Source organism: Ahaetulla prasina, chromosome 5 (genome assembly GCF_028640845.1).
Source record: "Ahaetulla prasina isolate Xishuangbanna chromosome 5, ASM2864084v1, whole genome shotgun sequence".
NCBI lineage: Eukaryota > Metazoa > Chordata > Lepidosauria > Squamata > Colubridae > Ahaetulla > Ahaetulla prasina.
Window position 1 is genome coordinate 87606251 of NC_080543.1, and position 24652 is coordinate 87630902.

The 24652-nt window shown below is 39.7% G+C and overlaps 1 protein-coding gene across 10 annotated transcripts in view; it reads right to left on the reverse strand.

The window, feature by feature from the left end:
• The window catches only part of TBL1X (transducin beta like 1 X-linked), a 177480-nt gene extending 153317 nt beyond the window's left edge, over nucleotides 1–24163 (reverse strand). For 4 of the 10 annotated variants that reach the window (XM_058184434.1, XM_058184431.1, XM_058184433.1 and 1 more), the window contains exon 1: nucleotides 23408–23999. The gene's annotated coding sequence lies outside the window, so the exon portion shown is untranslated. Of the gene's footprint in view, nucleotides 1–23407; nucleotides 24005–24034 lie in introns of those variants that run through there. The other 6 variants (XM_058184427.1, XM_058184428.1, XR_009155252.1 and 3 more) reach the window with 5 other exon arrangements.
• Nucleotides 24164–24652: the final 489 nt, after the last annotated feature.

Below are 24652 nucleotides of genomic sequence, written 5' to 3' on the forward strand. Positions count from 1 at the left end.
ACTGAAAAAAGAAATAATTCTCCCTGACACCCCTATACAAGCATATACATATGCAGTTATATGTGTATGTGTGTGTATGTTGATATGCAAATATTAACAGTAGAGTTTCAGTTTTCTGATAATACTCTTAAAAAGATAACTGAGACTGACTCAAGATGGTACAGTTAGAAGAAAATTCTGGCTTCAAATCTAGCCTGTGCCTTCCATAGAACATACAGGGCAAATTACTTGGAGCAGAGGCAGAATTTATTTTGACAGCATAATGTGCACAACAAACTAAAGGTAGGCTACAGAGTTACAGTTGTTAAGTGATTACCTTTATACCTTTCCCTTTGTTCCTCCTAGAAACAGAGCCCGCCACTAGGAATTATTGGAACTGTAGATACTTGGATGGCCAAAAGGGGTGCTTAAGAACTCCACTGAGCAATGGATCTTTGTCCACTCATTTACAATATCAAGTGGCTTCCTGCAGCTGGAGGTACGGTACTACCCTACCGGTAGTCAGGAAGGGATCTTTTTCAATGTGTCATTATTATTATTTTGAGGAGAGAAGTATTTTTTATTTTAAAAACATTTTAATTGTAAGCTACCCAGTAGAAGTAGGAAAGCCTTTAAATATATATAAATAAATATATATAAATAAACAAGGTTCAGTCCTTGAGTTAACACTTCTACTAATGACTTCGATAAAGAAATTGCAGGAATATTTATCAAATTATTGATTATGTATTATATGATAATAATACAGAAATTTTATATTCTCAAAGGTAGAACCTACAATGGAAAAGTGGAGGTGAAGCTAGTGAAATTGGCAGAGATGGCGAGATGAATGAAAAGACAAATTTTATTTTTTTTTGGTTCTTTTGTTAAAAACTGAAAATATTTATTTATAAAATTTATAAATATCCTGCCCACCCCTACATCTAGCAATTCAAAAGTTGATTTTGGGATTTGATTATTAGCTTTATATGGGACCTTGGAAATAATGTAGATAAATGTTAACCTTACATAAAGACTTTTATGTATTTTTTAAAATCTATATCTGTATCTAAAAAAGCCAGAAGTCATTCTTTTTCTATCTTTCTTACATTTTTCCTTCTATTTTTCTACACTTTTACTCTTTTTCTTTCTTGAGCTTTTTTAAAATTTTATTTTTCTATTTAACTTGTAACTTTGCATTTTTTTAAAATCAAAATTATAGAAAAAATATCATGAATACTGAAAATTTCAAGAGATCTAAGTAGTTTAGAAGAGCAAATAATTCAGCAACTTTCTTTTTCCTGATATAGAGAAATGATAAATAGAAAGACTTCCTCTCTTGGTCTCAGATTTATCTGGATGTGAACCAAATAAGATCCATAATCTTTCCTGCAGAGATTCTTTCTTTTTGCCAGATACTGTACAGTAAAAAGAAAGGAACTTAACTGATAAAGAACAGGTTCATGGGGTAAAACCTGAAAGAAAACTAGTTCAAGCTTGTTTTCTCTTCCATCTTTAATGGTTGGACAGAAAACAAACGGTAATGATTTTCAGATGACTCCCATAGATTCAAGTAACATAAATTCATTACCATTTATGCGGGGGAGGGGGAGAGATGAAAATTGGAAGAAAAAAACCTAAAAAAAACCCCGACTGCTCACCTTTTCCTCTTCTCCTGAGGGAAAGATTTCCAAGCTGTCAGACAGCTGATTTACGCTGTCTGAACGGCTCTTAACGCGATCATGGGGCTGGTGGCCTAAAAGACCGTCTTCAACACCTACAGTGCCACCGGAAATCCAGGCTACACATGCAATTCTTTAGCTTATTACAAAGTTAAGAATTTAATTAGTCTTATTTTCTTCTTCGTTAATTTATCCAATTTTTTATATACCAAATATGGTATATAGCCATCCTGGCTTCCATTATCTTCTAGAAACTTTCCATACCATTAATCATGGAATTATGGATTAGCTCCATGAGTCTTTTTCTGCCTGTTTTGCTAGTATTAGTATGAAATGATCAAATTCAAGCCCTTCTTTGTCAGGTTTCTCAGGACCCATACTTCCTGCTCCTATTTAATGGCCACAGGCTTCTGGTGGTAATCCATCAAATCTGAATACAGTATCATCAATATACTGATCATGCCCAATTAAATGTCTGTCCTAGGCCACCCAATTGATGCCATCAAGGTTCTTGCCTGGACTTGGGAAATTGCAGAAGGCTGTATGAAAAAAGCAGATTTCAACATAGTCTAACAAGTATGAAGATGTTGACATGTTGGATTATTGTAATATCTTCTATATGAAAGCATTTGAAAACTAAAGCTAGTTTAGAGTGCAGCAACATGAGCAATTTTGGATATTCTTTTGATCAAAGAAAAACACTGCTCAATGAGTTGCACTGGCTTTCAGTGAATTTATGGGTACAGTTCAAGATGCTGGTTAAACCATACATGGCACAGAATAAGGTTATTTGCAGGACCACCTGTCTTGAATCATCTCTGTTTGCTATACCAGAGTAAACAGAGTTGGCAAGCATTGAGGCCCCACTACTAGGCAGTGTGATCTTGTGGGATTGAGGAGTGAAGCCTTCCCTGTTACAGTTCTTACCCTGTTCTTACCTCCTAAAAATCCAGATGGCCCTGACCCTGCTGACCTTTTGTTACGGTACGGAGAACCTGAATGCTCTTTCAGGAATCTGGGCCACAAGCTCAGCTGGTTTATTTATTTATATCCCACCTTTATTATTTTTACAAATAACTCAAACATATCCAACACACTTTTGGGGACAGCCATTTATAAAAGTTCAGCACACTAGTAGATAAATCTTTATTATTATTATTAATAATAATAATAATAATAATAATAATAATAATAATAATAATAATAATAATAATAATAATAATAATAATAATAATAATTTAATTTATAGACCGCCCTTCTCCCGAAGGACTCAGGGCGGTGAACAGCCAGTTAAAATACAAAAAACAAACCCATACAATATTAAAAACTACCCATAAAAAACTTATTCAATTGGCCAAGCTAAAATACAATTACACCCTAAAATTTAAAAACCCCAATAAATCAATTTAAAAGTTTAAAAATTAAGCCAGTCCAGCAAGACAAAACAAATAGGTTTTAAGTTCGCGGCGAAAGGTCCTAAGGTCGGACAGTTGTCGGAGTCCGTGAGGAGCTCGTTCCACAGGGTAGGAGCCCCCACAGAGAAGGCCCTCCCCCTGGGGGCCGCCAGCCGACACTGTTTGGCTGACGACACCCTAAGGAGTCCCTCTCTGTGAGAACGCACCGGTCGTTGGGAGATTGAAGCCGGCAGAAGACGGTCCCGTAAACATCCCGGTCCTAAGCCATGGAGCGCTTTAAAGGTCGTCACCAATACCTTGAAGCGCACCCAGAAGACCACAGGCAGCCAGTGCAGTCTGTGCAGGATAGGTGTTACGTGGGAGCTCCGTGCTGCTCCCTCAATAACCCGCGCAGCCGCATTCTGGACTAACTGGAGTCTCCGAGTGCTCTTCAAGGGGAGCCCCATGTAGAGAGCATTGCAATAGTCCAGGCGAGAAGTAACGAGAGCATGAGTGACCGTGCATAGGGCATCCCGGTCCAGGAAGGGGCGCAACTGGCGAACCTGATAAAAAGCTCTCCTGGAGACGGTCGTCAAATGATCTTCAAAAGACAACCGCCCATCCAGGAGCACGCCCAAGTTGCGCACCTTCTCCATCGGGGCCAATGACTCGCCCCCGACAGACAGCCGCAACTGCAGCTGACTGTACCGGGGTGCCGGCATCCACAGCCACTCCGTCTTGGAGGGATTAAGCTTGAGCCTGTTCCTCCCCATCCAGACCCGTACGGCTTCCAGACACCGGGACAGCACTTCGATAGCTTCATTGGGGTGGCCTGGGGTGGAAAAGTACAGCTGAGTGTCATCAGCGTACAGCTGGTATCTCACCCCAAAACCACTGATGATCTCACCCAGCGGCTTCATATAGATGTTGAACAGGAGGGGTGAGAGAATCGACCTCTGTGGCACCCCACACAGGAGGCACTTTGGAGTCGATCTCTGCCCCCCCGTCAACACCGTCTGCGTCCGGTCAGAGAAGTAGGAGGAGAACCACCGATAAACGGTGCCTCCCACTCCCAACCCCTCTAACCGGTGCAGCAGGATACCATGGTCGATGGTATCAAAAGCCGCTGAGAGGTCTAATAGGACCAGGGCAGAGGAGTAACCCTTATTCCTGGCCCTCCAGAGATCATCCACCAACGCGACGAAAGCCGTCTCAGTACTGTATCCAGGTCGGAAGCCGGACTGGAATGGGTCTAGATAGACAGTTTCATCCAGGTACTGGGGTAGCTGACATGCCACCACACTCTCTACAACCTTCGCCGTAAAGCGAAGATTGGAGACTGGACGGTAATTACCTAAAACAGCTGGGTCCAGGGAAGGCTTCTTGAGGAGAGGTCTCACCACCGCCTCTTTCAAGGCAGTGGGAAAGACCCCCTCCCGCAAAGAAGCATTTGTAATCCCCTGGAGCCAGCCTCGTGTCACCTCCTGCGTGGCCAGCACCAGCCAGGAGGGGCACGGGTCCAGTAAACATGTGGTGGCATTCAACCTTCCCAGCAACCTGTCCATGTCCTCGGGAGTCACAGGATCAAAACTATCCCAAACAACCTCAACAAGACGGGCCTCGGAACTCTCGCCCGGATCTACCCAATTTTGATCCTATCCGTCCCGAAGCTGAACGATTTTATCGTATAGATAACCGTTAAACTCCTCGGCACGCCCTGATAATGGGTCCCCCCGCCCCTCCTGTTGAAGGAGAGAGCGGGTCACCCAAAACAGGGCGGCCGGGTGGTTATCTGCCGACGCAATGAGGGAGGAAACGTAAGAACGCTTCGCATCCCTCAATGCCACTAGGTAGGTCCTACTATAGGACCTAACTAGTGTCCGGTCAGCTTCGGAGCGGCTGGATCTCCAGACACTCTCTAGGCGTCTTCTCCGGCGTTTCATCTCCCTCAGCTCCTCGGAGAACCAAGGCGCTGGTTGAGATCGGCTGAAAGGCACGACACGGTCCAAAGCTCCAGCCGCGGCCTGTTCCCAGGCTGCGACTAGTTCTTCAGTCGTGCCGTGGGCCAGATTCTCGGGAAATGGCCCAAGCTCCATCAGGAACCTCTCTGGGTCCATCAGGCTCCTGGGACGGAACCAACGCATTGGTTCCATCTCCCTGCGGTGGTGGGTAGCGGTCAGAAAGTCTAGACGAAGGAGAAAATGATCTGACCATGACAAAGGTTCGACCACTAAATCACTTAAAATCAGATCATTCAACCACTGGCCAGAGATAAAAATCAAATCTAGGGTGCCACCCCCCGACGTGGGTAGGGCGGTCAACTAATTGCGTCAGGTCCATGGCCGTCATGGAGGCCATGAACTCCCGAGCCATCGAAGACGCCGTGCCAGTTGATGGCAGATTGAAATCCCCCATGACCAACAGTCTAGGGGTTTCAACTGCCTACCCCGTCAGCAGCTCCAACAGCTCGGGCAGGGCTGTTGTCATGCAGCAAGGAGTCAGGTACGTGATCAACAAGCCCACCTGAGTCCTACGACCTCACTTTACGAAGAGGGATTCACACGCAGATATCTGAGGCACAGTGGTCTCCCTCAGTTCCAGACTCTCCTTAATAATAACCGCCACCCCGCCTCCCCTACCCTGGGCCCTCGGCTGATGGAATGCTCGGAAACCTGGTGGGCACATCTCCACTAGGGGGAACCCCCCCTTCGGTGCCCAACCAGGTTTCCGTAATGCCCATAACGTCCATGGTCCCCTCCCGAATTAGATCTGAGATCAGGGGGCTTTGTTAACCATGGATCTAGCATTACATAACATCAGCCAAAGGCCCAGGTCCTGAGTACTCTGGCCACTCGGGGAACGGGAAAATCCTGGGGGGCCAGAGCACGCGATCACTCTTAAATAGCGAGGGCGTACCCCCCGAACCTGATGTGGCCCCCCCTTCCATCATATCTGCCTCTCCCACTTACCGTATCGATGACCCGACCCTGATAAACTGGAACTAAATCCTCCCGTCACCTTAGGACCCGTTAAGTTACCACTGCGAACATCAGCTGGACTTGGCACCCTCCCCGACGGGATTCCCCCCATCCTCCCCCCCAACCCCGGCCTGTCAATTTCTCTCCCCCTCTTAAAATCCCCATTAAAACTCCCCTTAAAAAAAGGATTAAAACAGTTAGTTAAAAATCCCCTAAGTCTCCTAGATTTAGCATGCCAACTCTCGGGGTTCCAAAACCCGTCCTCAAGGTGGGCCCTCGATAGTGTGGAGGGCCAAACCTGCGAGAGAGGGGAATCTCGCATGGCAAGAAGGTCCGCAGTTGAAAATCTCCGCATAACAAAGAGTACGGTAAGCAGCCCATCAAAGCCGGTCAAGGTGTCACCACAGCAGAACGGGCTCTCCGGCTGGCAGGATGGACCGTGGACTTCCAGGACTCCATGGGGCCACTGCTCTACCTCCAAACCCAAACGGCCACCACTCGCCCCAGGTCCAGATGAAACCAGATAAAATCAGCCACTCTCCTCCGAGCCAGTCTAGTCAACCTTGATGTTTAAAAGTCGATATGGGCCAGGAACCACACACCAGGCCACCAAAGAAAGTAGAAGTCGGGGGTCCGGATCTAAATCTAGCCACGGAGAGGCCAATGTCGATGCCATCGCCGCCGGCAAAGTCCCTCGCCGACGCCACTGACACCGACGTCAGCACCCCCGAAGGCAGTAGCCAGGAAGAGGGCCTGAACATGCCTCGAATCAGCTCTCCGGCAGATTCCACCTTCAAGATGCCTCCTCCAACCAACCTCTTGATTCTTCAGGCCTGGTCTTGATCTTAATCCTAGTCTTAGACTTAGTCTTGGTTTTAGTCTTAGTCTTAGTGAGGGCCACGACCATCCAGGACAAGCCCATCAGACGATAATGCCATCGCGTTACCGACAGCCAGGACTCCCAGCCATCACCGACGCCGCCGACGCCATCATGGGCCATCCTAGGCCAAGCTGCTGAGGGTCCGAAAGAGGGCCAGCATCGACTTCCAGCTCCCCCTTCAAGGGACTGGGCCCTCCAGATGACTCTTCGTACCCTCTGCCTCTCATACGTCCGACCCTCTACCTCTCCAGCGTTGGTGGATAAAAAACTCTCAGTCCCTTGAGGAGGCCGCCGCCGCCGCCGCAACCCAGAATATAAATTGCCTTGAAAATGCACTTTTTTTTTCATTTCTGAAGAGACCCGCATGAGCGGGCTATTATTGAAGAAATTACTTTAAAATAGCATTGTTACACTTATAGGTGTATCTGTGGCAGGATATCTAAGCGTTCATCTCCATCCTATCCCACTCTGTGCCAAGTGATGCTATAAAGGTTCATTCCTATTTGGATGGAGAAAGACAGGCTTTGGCTAAACCATGGCAACACAAAGTGAACGAACTTTTTAAGCTATCATAAACCTATCATGTACAGGTAGTCATCGACTTATGACCATAATTGAGACCAAAATTTCTGTTGCTAAGTGAGACAGTTGTTAAATGAGTTTTGCCCCATATGCAGAATATAATATTTTCAGATTCAGAATCTTAAATGTATCTTAAATACAAATATTCAAATTATAATCTCTGATGTTGCCATATAAAAAGATAGCTAAGAAGATAAAGGAAATTACATTTCCTTGATAGAAATAAGACTCTTTTTTATGGAGAAATTGGCTTTGTAGCATTTACCGGTACATCTCCATCCTTATCCATAATCATATTTTAAATATTATGTAAACAAGATGAGACAATCGGCACTATTTAAATATTAACTACAAGTTCAACAATCCTCTGGATATAACCAATTAACCTAGTGACTTTCTGTGATAATAAAGTTAAAGCCTTTATATACAGGTCACTTTTGTAAGGTATAAGTATAAGATCATCTCTTATTACTATTAAAGATAAGTTCTGTCCTGCTTTTGTATCTGTTATTCTTTGAACTTCTTTCTTTTTAAAGTAGAATCCAAGTGATCATTTACAGTCAAAGTAATTGTCAATTGAAAGAGTCATTTTAAGTACTGTAGATAACTATCAATGTGTCCATAGGCATTTGCATGAGATAGGCTTGCTATCTTGCCTGGTTTTTAAGTTATTTTTTAAAAAAATCTCCACAAATCCATTCATTTTGTCAGAAAAAAAAAATCAATAATAAACAATGATTTTTTAAAAAAACCATAGCAATGGGATAGATAGCTGGGTGGTAATACCATCTTCCCTTTTTTAAAACAGATGTATTATGCCTGGCTATACACACTTTGACAGACATTTTACTGTACGTGCAATAATATTATAACACTGGCTATGTTGACCAGGATAAGTATTTGACTTTAAAAACATAAGAAAGCCATACACATTACCTTCCTTACTCCAGACAAATGTATTAGCCAGACTGCCTTAATTGCACTGCCTGACTTAAACTCATTTGTTAAAATCTAATCACGCTTTCTATAATTTTGTAAACAACAAACTTAAAGACTCGAGATCCCTCCCACCCCTAAAAGGATCTAACAGTAAAGAATGCAATTATGAAGCCGTTAAAACAAACCTCTTTAACACATTCTTCGGCTCAGTCTTTGTTAACAGCAATGGCTCATGCCCAACATTCCCTAGTCATACCATTAATGACTACAACGACCTAACACAAATAGATTTCACAGAAGATAATGCTGAAAAGGCACTATGTAGACTGAAACCATCTCTATCTATTGGACTTCATGGACTATGTGCATACTTCTTAAAAAAGCTTTCCACTGCTATAGGAGAAACCCTAAGCATAATCTTTGAAAAATCTTTCAGGACCAGCTCTCTTCCCAATCTATGGTCACTAGTCACAGTCATCCCTATCTTCAAAAAGGGAGAGCCCAGCCTAGTTGAAAATTACAAATCTCTTTATGCTGCATCATCTGCAAAGTAATGGAATCAATCATCAACCAATCCATTACTCTCCACCTTGAAACAAACAACCTACTCTCTAATAAACAATTTGGTTTCAGAAAAAAATTATCCTGTAATCTACAACTTCTACACTACAAATCTTGATCAGGGCAAAGCAATAGATGCAATTTACATAGACTTCTGCAAAGTCTTTGATTCAGTGGTACACGACAAACTACTTCTAAAACTAAAATCCTATGGCATCTCTGGACCCCTCCATAATTGGATAACTGCATTCCTATCAAACAGGCAACGTGGTCAAAATAGGCAGCGCCCTATCAAATCCTGCATCTGTTAATAGTGGTGTCCCCCAAGATAGCGTTCTAGACCAACACTCTTCATATTATACATAAATGATCTTTGTGATCATATTATAAGTAACTGTGTTCTCTTCGCCGAAGATGTTAAACTATTTAACACTACCAACAATGCTGCTACCCTTCAAAAAGACCTTGACTTTGTGTCGGAATGGTCAAAAAAGAGGGGCCTCTTGTGGCTCAGACTGTTAAGACAGTCTGTTCTTAACACAGCTGCCTGCAATTACTGCAGGTTCTAGTCCCACCAGGCCCAAGGTTGACTCAGCCTTCCATCCTTTATAAGGTAGGTAAAATGAGGACCCAGATTGTTGGGGGCAATAAGTTGACTTTGTATATAAATATACAAATAGGATGAAGACTATTGCTAACATAGTGTAAGCCGCCCTGAGTCTTTGGAGAAGGGCGGGATATAAATGTAAATAAAAATAAAATAAATAAATAAATAAAAATTTGGCAACTCCAAATCTCAGCCAACAAATGCTCTGTCTTACACATTGGCAAAAAGAATCAGAACACAAAATACAAGCTAGGTGGACATGACCTTGTAGATGACCCTGTTAAGGACCTTGGAGTACTCATATCAAATGATCTAAGTGCCAAAGCCCACTGTAACAACATTGCCAAAAAGGCATTAAGAGTTGTAAATCTAATCTTATGTAGCTTCTTCTCCGGTAAGAATACACTACTAACCAGAGCATACAAAACATTTGCTAGACCAATTTTCGAATACAGCTCATCTGTCTGGAGCCCACACTGCATATCGGACATTAATACAATTGAGCGTATCCAGAAATATTTCACAAGAAGAGTCCTCCACTCCTCTGCTCGCAACAAAATACCTTATACCACCAGACTTGAAATTCTGGGTTTAGAAAATTTAGAACTACGCCACCTTCAGTATGACCTGAGCATAGCTCATAAAATCATCTGCTACAATGTCCTTCCTATCAATGACTACTTCAGCTTCAACAATACATGAGCACACAATAGATACAAACTTAAAGTGAACCGCTCCAATCTCGATTGCAGGAAATATGACATCAGTAACAGAGTTGTTAATGCCTGGAATGCATTACCAGCCTCCGTGGTTTCATCCCCAAATCCCCAAAACTTTAACCTAAGACTGCCTACTGTTGACCTCACCCCATTCCTAAGAGGTCTGTAAGGGGCATGCATAAGAGCACCAGCGTGCCTACCGTCCCTGTCCTAATGTTCCCTTTAGTTGTATTCATTTTGTGTATTCAATTCACGCTTATACTTATATATATTATTTAATATGTATTTGATCGATAGATAGATAGATAAATGAATAAATAAATAAATAAAAATAACCCTCACACCCACTCTATCAAACCTTTGCCTTTGCTTGTGGGGTTGCTATAATATTAAGTGATCATTAAGGGAAACAGCACCTAATATAGTCTAACAGGTTCTTTTTTTCACTATCTGCTTTACAGGTCAACATTTGTTGATAAGATCAAATTTCCTATTTGGAAATAGGATCAAATTTCCTATTTTCCAGGCCAACTGGATAGTTTTGCTAGCTATTAGATATAACTTTGTTGATTAGCCATTAGGCCACACCAGAAAATAAAATATAAAATACAGAACAGTATTAAAACCACAAGTTAGAAAGTAGAAGAAATATAAATAAAAGAAAGTGCAAATCATATTTCTGTGTCATCCTTATAATTAACTGCAATCAAATCCAAATATGAAGTTCTCAGTCGCACTGTCTTGTTATTATACACCTCCCATTCTTTAGGGCTGGATTGATCAGAACAGTTGAACTGTTTTCATTGTCAAAATAAATTTACTTTAATGTAATGGAACACATTCTGTCTATAGGCTAAAGGACTAAAGATTTCCATTTCTCCTGCTCAAACCAAATATACAAAAATACACCCAGATCTATTATTCAAAAATTTGTTTATTTACACATAAATTATATTACCATGAATAAATTAGCAGTATTGCTATTGCTTGTACTACCCATCACTTCTAGTAAACAAGTATCACAAAGCCATTGATAAAAAAGCATACAAAATGAAGATCCAGGTTCAAGAAGTAACAATGTATATGATGAAGCTCCTAGGAAGATTAAAGCCAATATCTCAAGCAATCTCATAACATAAAAGTTAAGTGAAAGATAAAAGAAATTTGTCGCATGTGTTTTGTCTTCCAGGTTATGACAGTTTCTTGGTAATTGCCTTATTGGCTCACCGGAGATATACATTATCCAGTTTAGAAGAATAGTTGGTGAAAATGATGATAGTTGCAGAGATGGCTAAATTAATTTCTATGATTAGAGAAAAAATAATGTCTATATCTATTGTTGATCGGAAACCCATTATAGACTTTTTTGCATAAAATGGAACAAAATGTATTTATAATTTATGGTTTTGATGATTAGAAAAAATTGGACAATAGAAAAAATAATATTTTTGTAATTGCGGTTCAGAGATAACTTTATATTTGTATTTATATTTGCTGCAAAGAAAATCTGAATTTTCTATTTCTTTTTGTTCCTCCTTTCTGCACTTTTTTCCTTTCTTTTTTGAATTTACTTTTTTATTAGTTTGTGTTACTTTTCAGGATCATTGTAAAACTTTTAATTAACAAACTTATAAATTAAAAAAATGCCCCCCTAGTCTGACCACAATAGGTAATTCATACACTTTTATGAAGAAACCCATCACTCACAACAGTGACTCAAAACCTGGCCTTTATAAGTGTCATCTACACCACTAATTTGGTGGAGTATGTATATGTGACCCATTGGTAAATTTGTACTATGCAGGGTGATGGTGTTCTTTCAAACCTATTGTGCACAGTCTGCCAAGAATGTGCTCACTGAAATTAGGTTAGATAAACTTTGGACATGGCTTGGCATATTGATGTTTGTATCTCAACTCTTGATAGCAGAGAAGTCAAGATCACATGCTAGGAGTCACTAGGAACTACACACTAGGAATGACTAAGAATCATCCTTGGAGTCAAGTAAAAGACATTCTGAAAAAAAGAACAAAATAGCTGCCAAATTGTTTATATAATTAGTACATATTTACTATTAACAATTAAGGCCATGTTTCTATGCTCAAAAACAAAATCCACTGTTTACATTTCAGCATATTCTATGAAGCTTATTGTTTTTGGCAGAACTTTGTGAATCTGTGTACTGTAGGGTACTTGAATGTGAAAATCAGCATGAATTTATTACAGCACTTTTTCCAAGCATGAATCTTACATAAGAGTTGTACATGAATTAATAAAAGTATCACAATAGCTCCCTTTACTCAGTACTGTCAAAGAAAGAAATTATTCATTTTCCAAACACTGATCTGTAAAAGTTTGGGTTTTTAATGTTGAACTATACTACAGTTCTGTCTACTGTACGCAGATAATAATTCTGTGGGCAAGATTAATAAATTGCTGATAACGCCACACCAGACTACAAACCAGACTACAGACCAGTAATAAAAATATATTGTGATTTGTTTTTTTTCCTCCCAGATCAAAAAACTGCTTAGAACTGTTCATATAGCTGCCAGCCCAGAAAACATGCATGTTTTACACAGCAAGTATGGTTGGGGTATAAAACTGCCTTAAAATAACTACACTTTTCCCCAATAAAATTAATGCTAATCAACAGGGGGAAATTAAAATACAATAATCTGTTTATCAAGATCTAGTTGCTGTTTTTTTAATCAATCAACAAGATTCAGTTTCTTTGGCACCCTTAAATTGATTTTATGGAAATGCTGACGCTCAGGCAGAGGTAAAAAAATGTCCCATTTGAGTAACAATTAAGCTATAATTTGGAAACATATGATGATACCTGTATTTTAATTTATGGGGAAAAAAACCTTGTTACAGAATGCCCGTCCCAAATATTCCACCTTTGAAACTTAAATAAATGCAAAGAAGTTCAAAGGAAAAGTGTTCAACCTTTTCTTTCTCTCTGGCACTGTGTGTGTGTGTGAGAGGGGGGGGAGGGGAGGGGGGGAGGGAGAGAGAGAGAGAGAGAGAGAAGGAATAATGGTGAAAAGGGACAAAAGGTGAGGGATAAACAACTTTCACAGGATTCCCAACACTCTGCCCCAGAACCCTTATCTTCTTCCTCTTCCTCTTCCTAACTGGGAGAAAGGCTTTGAGTAACAATGCATTTATGGGAAAGAGAATGAGCTATGACATTTTATTTCTGAGAATTTCCTATACCTACAAACAAGATATATCTACAAAGTTTACAAACAAGTGTGGAGGGGCTGGAGGAAAATTCACACTCTCTCAGTTTATTACCTGATGCATTAATAACTACATAAAACAGGCCCTCAACCCATATATTACTGAATTCTATAAAATAGAACAAGGGTATTTTTAACATATCAATACTCAGTGAGTCTATATTCTGGTCAGCAATCAAGAAATTAAGATAGCATATCTTGAATTTGTGAACTAGACTACTATTATTTTACGACAATGCTTGTTCTATTCTGTTTTAGTCCTAGTTCAATCAAGTTGTCCAAATAGGCCATAGGTTAGAAACCTATAAATTACACCCATGGGAACTGAGTTCTTATAGCAAAGAGGCCAGTATTTCCTTTAGAGTAAAAATAGTGAGGGGGGAGATGCTTAATTTAGCATTTCAAAAATAGTTTTTACAAACTTCAATCTTGCCTAATGATAAAACATTTGGGGAAAAAATTAAGCTTCTCACAAGAATTTGAGGGAAATTTCCACTCTCCCATATCACAAATAACACATGAACGTAGCTAGAGCTTATGTCAAAATAGTAATAAAAATTCAAAGTAGCCAACATGAAATGAGATCAAGCACCCAAAAAAACCCTATCCAGTTTGTAAGAAAACAATCATGGAAATAACTGATTAAGGAATATTTTCATAAACAGTCCCACAAGTTTAAAATAATCTTGGTAGAATTGAATGTTGGGTCTTATATCAAAAAATAAAATTATCTAATGTGGGCTTCTGGTCTTAGGAAATGATATACAATAATAAAATAGATTATATCTCACTCGGCAGTAGTTCTTGTAAGAAACATATAGGCATCTTAACAGATCAAATATTAAGCATGAACCAGCATTGGTTTTTTTTGTTGTTGTTTTTATTTGCATTTATATCCCGCCCTTCTCCGAAGACTCAGGGCGGCTTACACTATGTTAGCAATAGTCTTCATCCTATTTGTATATTTATATACAAAGTCAACTTATTGCCTCCAACAATCTGGGTCCTCATTTTACCTACCTTATAAAGGATGGAAGGCTGAGTCAACCTTGGGCCTGGTGGGACTAGAACCTGCAGTAATTGCAGGCAGCTGTGTTAATAACAGACTGTCTTACTGTGCTCAGACTGTGCTCAGAGGCCCTGTGCTACAGCTGTCAAAAAACCTAGTCCTAGGGAACTTCCGCTGGCAACGCAGGCTTCGTGGTGTTCCTTTGGGATCGTCTGCCCTGGGTTTCGTCAAACTGTCCCTGACAGCGTAAATGGGCTGTCAAACAGTTTGGAATTCTCTCCCCTGGGAGAAGGGGGAGGGAAGAGTGGTCAGGTTTGGGTAGAGCTCCCCAGGAGCCCCTGGAATTTAACCAGGGGATCGAAGGGTGAGAGCTCCCCTTCAGCCTGACGAAGCTCCGTGCCCAAGGTGCTTCTGTTTATACAGAACGAGAAGCCACGACCATCTCTGTGCCAAGATTTATTTTTAAAGAGAACTCAACACAGACAGAACAAAGCAGGAGGACTAGCAAGAATTTGCAAGTAATAAATCTTAACTTCGGCTCTTAAATAGCTTTCCTTTGAACTAACTTTCAACCTGAGTGGATTTAAAATGGCGTTTGCAATATACAAAAGAAAGTGAAACTACAAAAGGATAAGATTTTAGCAAATGGTGTTTTGTGTATTGGAAGTGAAAGTTAAGGAAATGCTTATTATAACTGCTGGCGTGGAACCTATAAGAAGAACATAACAAGCTACTTTTTAAATGGAATGAATAAGAACTGTTAATGATTTTTTTTTCTTTTTACCTTTTTCTTTATCACAATGTTTAAGAAGAAAAGTTTATTGAATTTTTTTTTCTCTTTTTGGTAGATTTTATAGTTTAAAAATGGCTCTTAAGCAAACAGAACTAACTACTAAAATCTTGGAAGCTTCTTCAGTTCAAATATGGATTTTTTTTTTATAGGAACTTTTGGAGGCTTATCTTTTCTTAATAAGTTTTTAAACAAGAGATTTTTACACCAATATATTAAAGATTGGAAATTCTTTATTGTTAGATGTTAAGCTGATTGGTGAGCAGATGGCGGAAAATGTGAAAGATAGAAGACAAGGGGAAGGAGAATGCTTAAGATGTGATTTTGATGGTATTTTTTTTTTAATATATATATAGGGTTTAATTTTTATAACTGATCTATTTTGGGTATAAGGTGTTACTATTTGATATATGTGAGGTATAAAGGAATGGGAAAATGGAATATTGTTTAACTTTTGGAGGACAGATAGAAAAATTTATGGATGTAATGTTGGTATTTGGTTAAATAGAATTTAATTGTTATAATTGATATATTTTGGATATAAGTTATAAGTATAATTTTAATAATGTTATTTGACAGATGAAAGGTAAATTGAAGAAATATTAATATTAGCAATGTATATTAAAGATATGAGAAGATAGAATATTGTTTATTTTTGGAGACTGGATAAAAATTTAAGAATTTAAGCTGGAAATATGAATTATATTTGGAAGACTGTTTAAGGAAGAAAGGTATATTATAAAAGAATTTCTGATGAATACTGGAAGATGGAATATCGTCTTGGTTTTGATCGATGAAGATTGGATATTAAAAACTGTAAGATTCTGAAGACTTCAGGAGTGGAATGGATTGATATATATTTGGTGTTAATCGATGAAGATTGGATATTAAAAACTATGTATTTTATTGATGAACTGGAAATACTAATTTAATTGGAAGATTCTGAAGATTTTAGGAGTGGAATGGACTGATATATAATGGACTGGAAGAAGAATGTACTTTTTTGTTTCTGGAAGGGGAGTTAAGGTCTTAGAGAGAGGAGTGACTATGGATTATGACTTATGTTGTATTTTAATTTATGATTGTTAATTTTATACCCTGTACTTTGTTCTGGGAAGTCTCTGGGTGGGAGGGGAGGGAGGGAAGGGGAGGGGGGAGATGAAGGATCAATGTAAAGGAATGATTGAAGATATGTAATTAAGAAATAGAAATAATTTGAAATGAAATCAGGGCTGCTCAGCTGCCATTTCAGAAGGGAATGGAAAGGGAGAGGAGAGAGTGAAGGAAGAAAGTAGGTAGGCAAGAGAGAGGTAGAAGAGGGGGAAAGGAGAGGAAGAAGAAAGGGGAAAGAGAGAGGGTTAGAAAGGGTGGAAGAGAAGAGTGGGGAAGGAGGAGAGGAAGTAGAAAAGCGAAGGAGAGGAAGGATGAAGAAAGTAGAAGAAAGTAGAGAAGGGAGGAGGAAAGGTTTGTTAAGGAAGGAAGTGGTAGCTGGGCAGGTCCAAATAAGTAACAAATGAAAGTTAATGAATAATGTTGAATAAGAGACTGTATATTGAATAGGTTGTTAAAAAAAAAAACCCTAGTCCTAGGGCTATCCTGGACTGCATCTAAAGACTTATAGTGAAAAGATTTATATTTCTATTCTATACTGTACTGGCCAGACTGTACCTAGAATGCTGTGTCCAGTTTTGGTTGCCCTAGTGCAAGGACACCGAGAAATCGGAAATAGTGTGAGAAAACTTACAAAAGATGGTGAGTGACTCAGAGGCTAAATCCTATTAAGAAATGATTAAAGAAAATGAGTATGTTTTGTGTAAACTGAGATGTCAAATGGTTAGGTATATACGCCACAGCTGCAAAAGGTAGGACAAGAACCAAAGAAAAATCCACACTTGAAATAAGAAATCTCTTCTTATTGTGAGAGTTGTTAAGCAATGAAACAGGCTCAGTCTAGAGTTGTGGGTATACTATCACGGGAAACTTTCAAAGATCATACCATTTGTCTGAGATTATAGGAAATTCCAACACTGAGCAAGGGGTTGAAGATCTCCAACGGATCTTCCAAAATTATGATTCTGTGGAATGAAGTGAGGCCGTGTGAAGGTAACAGAATACAACTCTGAATATGCTGAATATAATATAATCACTAAATATAATATATTTGGTTAGTTTTTGAATAGATTTGCCTGAAATACTGGTTGCTGAAGAGTTGAGAGCCAAGAATAGTGGTTTAAGTACAGTATAGTCGCAAACACAGAAGCTCACTGGGTGACTCTGGGCAAAACCCTCAATCTATTTTACAGGGCTATTGGAGAAAATAGAGGAAGGTATGCTGTATATGCCTTAAGCTCTTAAACTCTTAAATTAAATCAAGGATATAAATCTGATAAATGAATTAGTGGACTAAGCATGTGTTTTACTTTCAGTTATAATTTATTAGACAGCAATTGCCATGCTAGACTGAAAGGATAACATATACCAAACAGCTTAACCTATATCCCATACTGAGGTTCCTTTGATACATGAATATTTATATCCTGTCTTTATTGTTTTTACTATATTTACTATAATAAATAACTCAAGATGGTGAACATATTGAACACACCTTCCTATTTTACTCACAATTCTATGAGGTAAGTTGGCCTGAGAGTGATTGGTATAATAACAGTATATATCAGCATGTATCAGTATATACAGTATATATATCAAAACAGTATATATCAAATATACTGTATATGTGTGTGTACATACACTGTGTATACATATACTGTACACACACACACATACACACTGTATGAATATATTCAAAGAATGCAAATAAAGATGAAAGAATTTCAGGAATATGGATTAGTCGAACAAAATACCGGTAAATGTCTTACAGACAGCAAGGATGGTTTGTTCCAATAGCCATGGAAGAGTTTTTGCCCCCTTCATATTAAAAATGACTCCTATGTACAGAGCAAAGGAGAAAAATACCTAATTAAAGAACATTCTGTAGAGCAGAAGTGGGCAACTATAGTCCCTTTACAACCTGTGGACTTCAACTCCCAGAGTTCCTGAGACAGCCATGCTCAGGAATTCTAAGAGTTGAAGTCCACAGGTTGTAAAGAGGCCATAATTACCCATCTCTACTCTAGAGATCAGCCAAAACCTGGGAAGTAGGGGGAAAAAATTCCCAGATGATTTGCCAATGAAAATTAAACATAGTTTCTCCAGCAACTTTTTACTCAGAAGACTAATTTGAATCACACAAATTTGCTTTAAAAATAGAAGTTGGCCAGCAACGCTGTTTTATACAGACTGATAACATTTTTCAAGTCAGGTCAGGGTATCATTGCCAAATTGATTAATTACTGTTCAACTACCACTATTCAGCTATAATGCATTATTAAATTTAATCATGTAAGGAAGATGAATAATGAAGGCATCCAAGTATAGAATAAGACTACCGAGTTTACATTAGTACTAGATGTAAAAAAACAAAAACCAATCATCTCTTTTTTTTAGGAATCATCAGGAAAAAACAAATTGTTAGTCCAAACCCCAAAATTTTATTACTCTGTTCCATAATATCAGAACCTCAAAAAATTATGTCTACTGACTTTCCATCAATCCATATATGGAACACAATTAAATGTATTCAATGAGCTGTCTAAAATAGTTTTGTTACTGAAAAGCAGTTTAGATGTTACAAATTAGAGCACAGAATTTTCTCAGAAGCTAATTGGATACTAGGCCAGCTTTCATATAATATGTCAGGTAAAATCTGTTTTTACTATCTCAATCAGAATAAAGGCAGCCTTAAGACAGTTCAGTTGTAGAATCTGGATGATTTTGTTTATCATGTATTTTCTTTATCAAATGCTCTTTTTAGATATAAATAAATCTCAGTATTGGGTGTGTAGGGACAAGTGCTCCTAGATTTTTTGTTACTGGAAAAAAAGTAGTTCAAGAAAACTGGGAATATTTTCCAACCCTATTCTAAGAGTAATAAATAATGCAATACAAATTATGCTTTTGTAAACCCCGGTCAGCCTTTCTGTATACCATTAATCGCAACAGTTTGGATCCAGAATGTCTTATTTCCTGGAAGGGCATGTACCAGCAGTTTATTTAAGATACTCTATCCAGGAGTTAGGGAAATCATCTTTATTTTGTTGTATTCATTTTTAATACTGTGTTTTCCCGAAAATAAGACTCTGTCTTATATTTTTTTGAACCCTAAAATAAGCACTTGGCCTTATTGCCATGTGCTCAAAAGCCCGGTTGGGTTTATTATCAGGGGATGCCTTATTTTGGGGGAAACAGGGTACATATGCCACATTTTCTTGTTCAACTCAAGGTGACATATATAATCCTCCTATTTTCTCCACAAAACAACCATTTGAGAGGTTGGACTGAGGTACAGTGACTTGCCCAATATCAGCCAGTCAGTTTCCATGTCTAAGGGTGGATTAGGATTCTTAATTTCTATAGCCGTGATGGCAAACCTATGGCACAGGTGCCACGGGTGGCACGCGGAGCCATATTGGTGGGTGCGTGAGTGTTGCCCTATCTCAGCTCCGGTGTACATGTGCACGCTGGCCATCTGATTTTCAGGCTGTCCAGGCCTATCGGAAGTCAGGAAACAGGCTGTTTCCAGCCTCCAGAGGGCCTCCGGGGGGTGGGGAAGACCGTTTTTGCCCTCCCTAGGCTCCTAGAAAGGCTTTGGAGCATGGGGAGGGCAAAAAACAGATCTATCTGGCCCACCGTACCACTGCATGCCAAAAGCTGGAAGGGGGTTGCGCACACATACATGGCGCACAGGGTGCATTGAATTATGGGTGTGGGCACATGTGAACGCAACCCCTCCATGCTCCCCCCACTTTTGGAACGCAACAGCAAAAAGGTTAGCCATCACTGTTCTATAGTATGGTTCTTGTTTTTATTCTGAAGCCCCTGGTGTCATTTTCCATGCTATTAACAATGTCCCACAATATTCTGGGCACATTCCTTTTTTTTTAGAGATGAACCCTTGCATCAACACTTCTACTTTTCTCTGCTCCACAAGAAAAACTATGCCGCCTTGGAAGTCTCCCACTGATTTAAATGTTCTGTTCACAAAAATGAAACCATGTAATCATATAAGCATTTTATTAAATATTCTACATTCAATTTGCAATTTGCTACATATTCAGTTGGCAATTGTTGCATGTCTATTACAATATTTGATATTAAATAAATACAAGAATCATATGAATAAAAATGGAGCCAAATCCTGAATGAAGTGCAGATAGCCATACTTCTTTTATAAAAATAGCCTTCCTTATTAACATCAGTGTTAAACTGAACAGGTGGCGGTCTAGCTGCCAACACCATGTTCTACCACTTCCCCTACAAAGATGCAACAAAGAATGACTGTCTCGTTTAAATAAAGCATAAAAGACAGTAATAATCTTTTTTCCATATTGATAAAGGCATGTCAGTCAGATTTTTATAACAATATTGCATATACATATATTTAGTTACTTTCTGAAAACAGACAAGTAGTTTTGAAGATAGAGTAGTAATTTATTGCTTTGGTAAAGTTCATTCTCCAAATTATTTAAATAAATACTATTTTGTATAAAATTATCACAATACTGTACATAGCCAAAAAACGATTCAACACTGTAAATATTCAATTAAGACTTATTCCAATCTTACAGAATCACTCAGTAACTTATCAGAATTACCATTCAGCAAAAAGTATCACACACACCAACACACAGTATAACTTGAGATAATGCATCCAATTCACATATTTGAAATGTTCACTTGAAAACAAACTGACTGGAACATGTTCACTGGTTTAATAATAAGCTGTGTCACCTAAAAGACTAAAAATGCATAAGATTATAAATAGGTTTTCACAGACAAAGAGTCCATTTTCTCAGAAGAATTTTTTTGAAAACATTAAGCAATAATATACAGCTGCTTTTTAATGGGGACAAAAATTATGTTTCTGTTAGAATGCTTCTACTGCTTTGGACATTCTGTGGGAAGTGATTTATATCCTTTATAGAAGGATATATTTATCTGAATAAGAGTTATGTTAGAAGTTAAGCAACGTAATTATGATTAATTTTAAGTATTTACTTACTACTGTAGTATTTTGAAAAAATTGGAAATTCTTTATCAGCTATAAACTGCTCGCAGCAACATGTCAGCTCTTATTCATACAACTTCAAAGTCAAAACGAATTAAAGTATTGCTTCTTCAAGATATTAGCCTATGTAAACAGTATGATGATAGTTTGACTAGATGAAGTTTGATCAGTCATCCACATCAAGGAGTAGCAGTGACCCAAAATAATCTGAAAGCAGCTGAGCCTAGAAAGCCATTGGGAATCACCAAACATGTAAACAAACCTGAAGTAGACTAACTGTTTTGGAAAAAGTAACAAAATAAGGAAACTCTAATTATATTTCTGGACTTCATAAACAAGATTTCTGAATCAGGCCTCATACCATGTGGATTGACAAAAACTTGTAATTATAACTTTGAAAAATGTGACACATTTATTATTTATATCTGGCCTAAAAAATACCTTGCACAGAGATATAGCAAGAAAGGTTTATTGCATTAACTTTGTCTTTACTCTGTGAAAAGATCTTGTTTAAAATCAACTAATAAGTAATCAAAGTAAAAAGCTATCATACTGAATCGAGTACAGAAAAAGCTCTGACAACCTGTTACTTCTATTATTCCTTTGGGGAGAAACTAACGTGGAAAGTATTGAACGTAAACTTCTATACTGGACCTTTCTCATCAGACAATATTTCATTTCATAAGCCATTTGAAATAAAAAAAAACCCCTTCTTTATAAAGCTTATGTACAATTAAGTCTATGCCACTATACCCCACAAATGCAGCTTCTGGATCACACATGTTAAACTATTTAAGGGCTACCTGATCCAGCTTTAGAGCTATAAGCTCAAGAAAAGCTTGCCAGAAAGTGGAGGATAGGCGATTCTTTTTGTTTCTATGAGTCACCCGCCATGTCAATAAGTAGGCCAAGGGTTCACAGAGGCAGGAATAACGTGTACTCCCCCATACCCAACCTAAATTAAAATAGGCTGAGTACTGGGACAAAACAAAACATGGGAGGGGGAAACGGAAGAGAAAGAAGACAAAGCCAACGTGCGGAACTCATTTGCAGGAGTGAACCAATGAGGTCCCCATATAGAGGGCTCTCCGTCTTTCTGAACTTTCAGCATGCAACAGGTCTTAAGGCTGCAGTCTGAAAAGCAGCCGAGCGCTTTTCTAAAAGGTTGTCCTTCACTAGGCAGCCCCCAAGGGCTTATTGGCCACACCACCCCGGGAAAACTTCAGGAACGGCCTCAGCGACAGGCTTGATTCAGGGGCTCCCTTCCCCCACCCTGGGGTTACACAACCGCGACACCATTTTCCGCGCTCACGTCCCCTCCCCCACCCCTTATTTCAGTGTAAAAGGCACCCCCCTCCCCCGGGTCCAAGTTCATCAGCCCCCTTGGCCGCAGTCCTCCTCCTGAAGCCTCAGCCAAGGCAAACGGCCAAAAAAGCACGGAATCTCCCTTCCCCCTCCTCGCTCTGCAGCGATCCTGCTTAAACCAGACGAAACGAAAGACATATCAACCCGAGATCCCTGCGATCGAATGAGGGCTCCGGGAGGGCAATCGGCAACCCCACCCCCACCCCAAGGCTCTCCTTTCATTCAACGCAAGGCCCGGAGAGTTGTTCCGGCCCATTTCAAAGCCTTGGCGGGGTTGCCACAGGGAAACGCAGCCCATCCTGCTGGGAAAGTAGGGGGAGCGGGGGAATCCGAGGGCCAACCCAGCTCGAAGGCCACCGAAACGTGAGGCGCAAACGTCCACCCATATAAACAATAGTCAACCGCCCATCCATTAAGGCCGGGGAACAGAAGGGAAGTTGAAATCGCGCTGGAAAACATGGCCCTCCCGAGGCGTTCTCGGCGCTGCCTACCCGCGTTTGTCAATTTCTCTTAGGGAGTCCCCAAAAGGCCGGCCGGAAAAACTCACCTCCCTCCGCGTGTAGAAAGGCCCAGCTCACCCTCCAGGAAGCCCCCGAGGGAAGTCTCAACTTCTGCCAAAGCCCCGAGTAAGCCAAGTTCCTTTCACAGGCAGCCCATGGTGGAACTCTTCTTTCCAACCCTGAGGTCCCGAGATCGTGAAGCAGATGGTAAATCTCGAGCAGCCCTCGTAGCTCTTCTCCCCCCCCCTCCCGCCCTTCCTCCTCCTTCTCTACCTCCACCACTACCACCACATCCACTCCGGCGGCGGAGGGGATCAAAAGGAAGTCCGAGAGAGTGGCGGGCAGGAAAACGGAAAGTTTCGGGGTGCAGAATGGCGGTCAGGTGGTGGTAGTGCTGCTGCTCATGCTCATGACTTCGTGAGCAAGTTAATGTGCTCGGAGAGCGAAGTGCATGTGGAAGTCCAGGGCCAGCCTCTCTCCCTGCTGCAACTCTACGAGCGAACGAAGCAGCAGGCAAAGTCTGGCAGAACCCGGCTGACTAAGTGGTCTCCGGGGTTGCTGCTGGAAATCAGCATATTGATCTTCAAGGAGGAAACCCGGAGAGAGGGGGTGCGGTGGGTTTATCAGCAGTTCTGCCTTTATGATTTGCAACGAACAAAAACATCAACACCTACCCCGACCATCAAATGAATTTCTCTTCCAATTGCAGTGTCCTGAAATAACTCCTTAGCCACTTTTAGGCTGAAATGTTTTGTTCCACCGAAAAGGAATTCTTGCCCACCCCACCAGCCTTCTACTGTTCAGATGAATTCTTAATCCTATGGAGTAAACAAAAACGGATCAAAGGGTAGTAAAATCTATGTTTACACAATCTCTTATGGACCAGTGTTACTTATCAATCTTGTTTTCACTCTCCTTTTAATAAGATAATATAATACGCTATTGGATAATGTGTATCTGTGCAGGTATAACATTAATACAAAATTTATATGAAGAATCTTTTATTTACATCCAGTTTCTAAACGTCAAGAAGTAATTTTGTGTCAAATAAAATGTAACCTACTAACAGACATCAGAATACAATGCTTTTGCAAGTTCAGTATTTTATATTTGGAAATTCAGTTTAAAAAGAGGGACAACCCATAATATTTAAATACTCTGTATACTTTATGAAAACTAGTGCTGCCATGATATAATTATAATGTATTTAAATATAGACTTTTGCTATCTCCATAACTGTTATTCAGCGGAATAGGTATTATTACACTTAGCCCTGACATAGATAGGTCTTG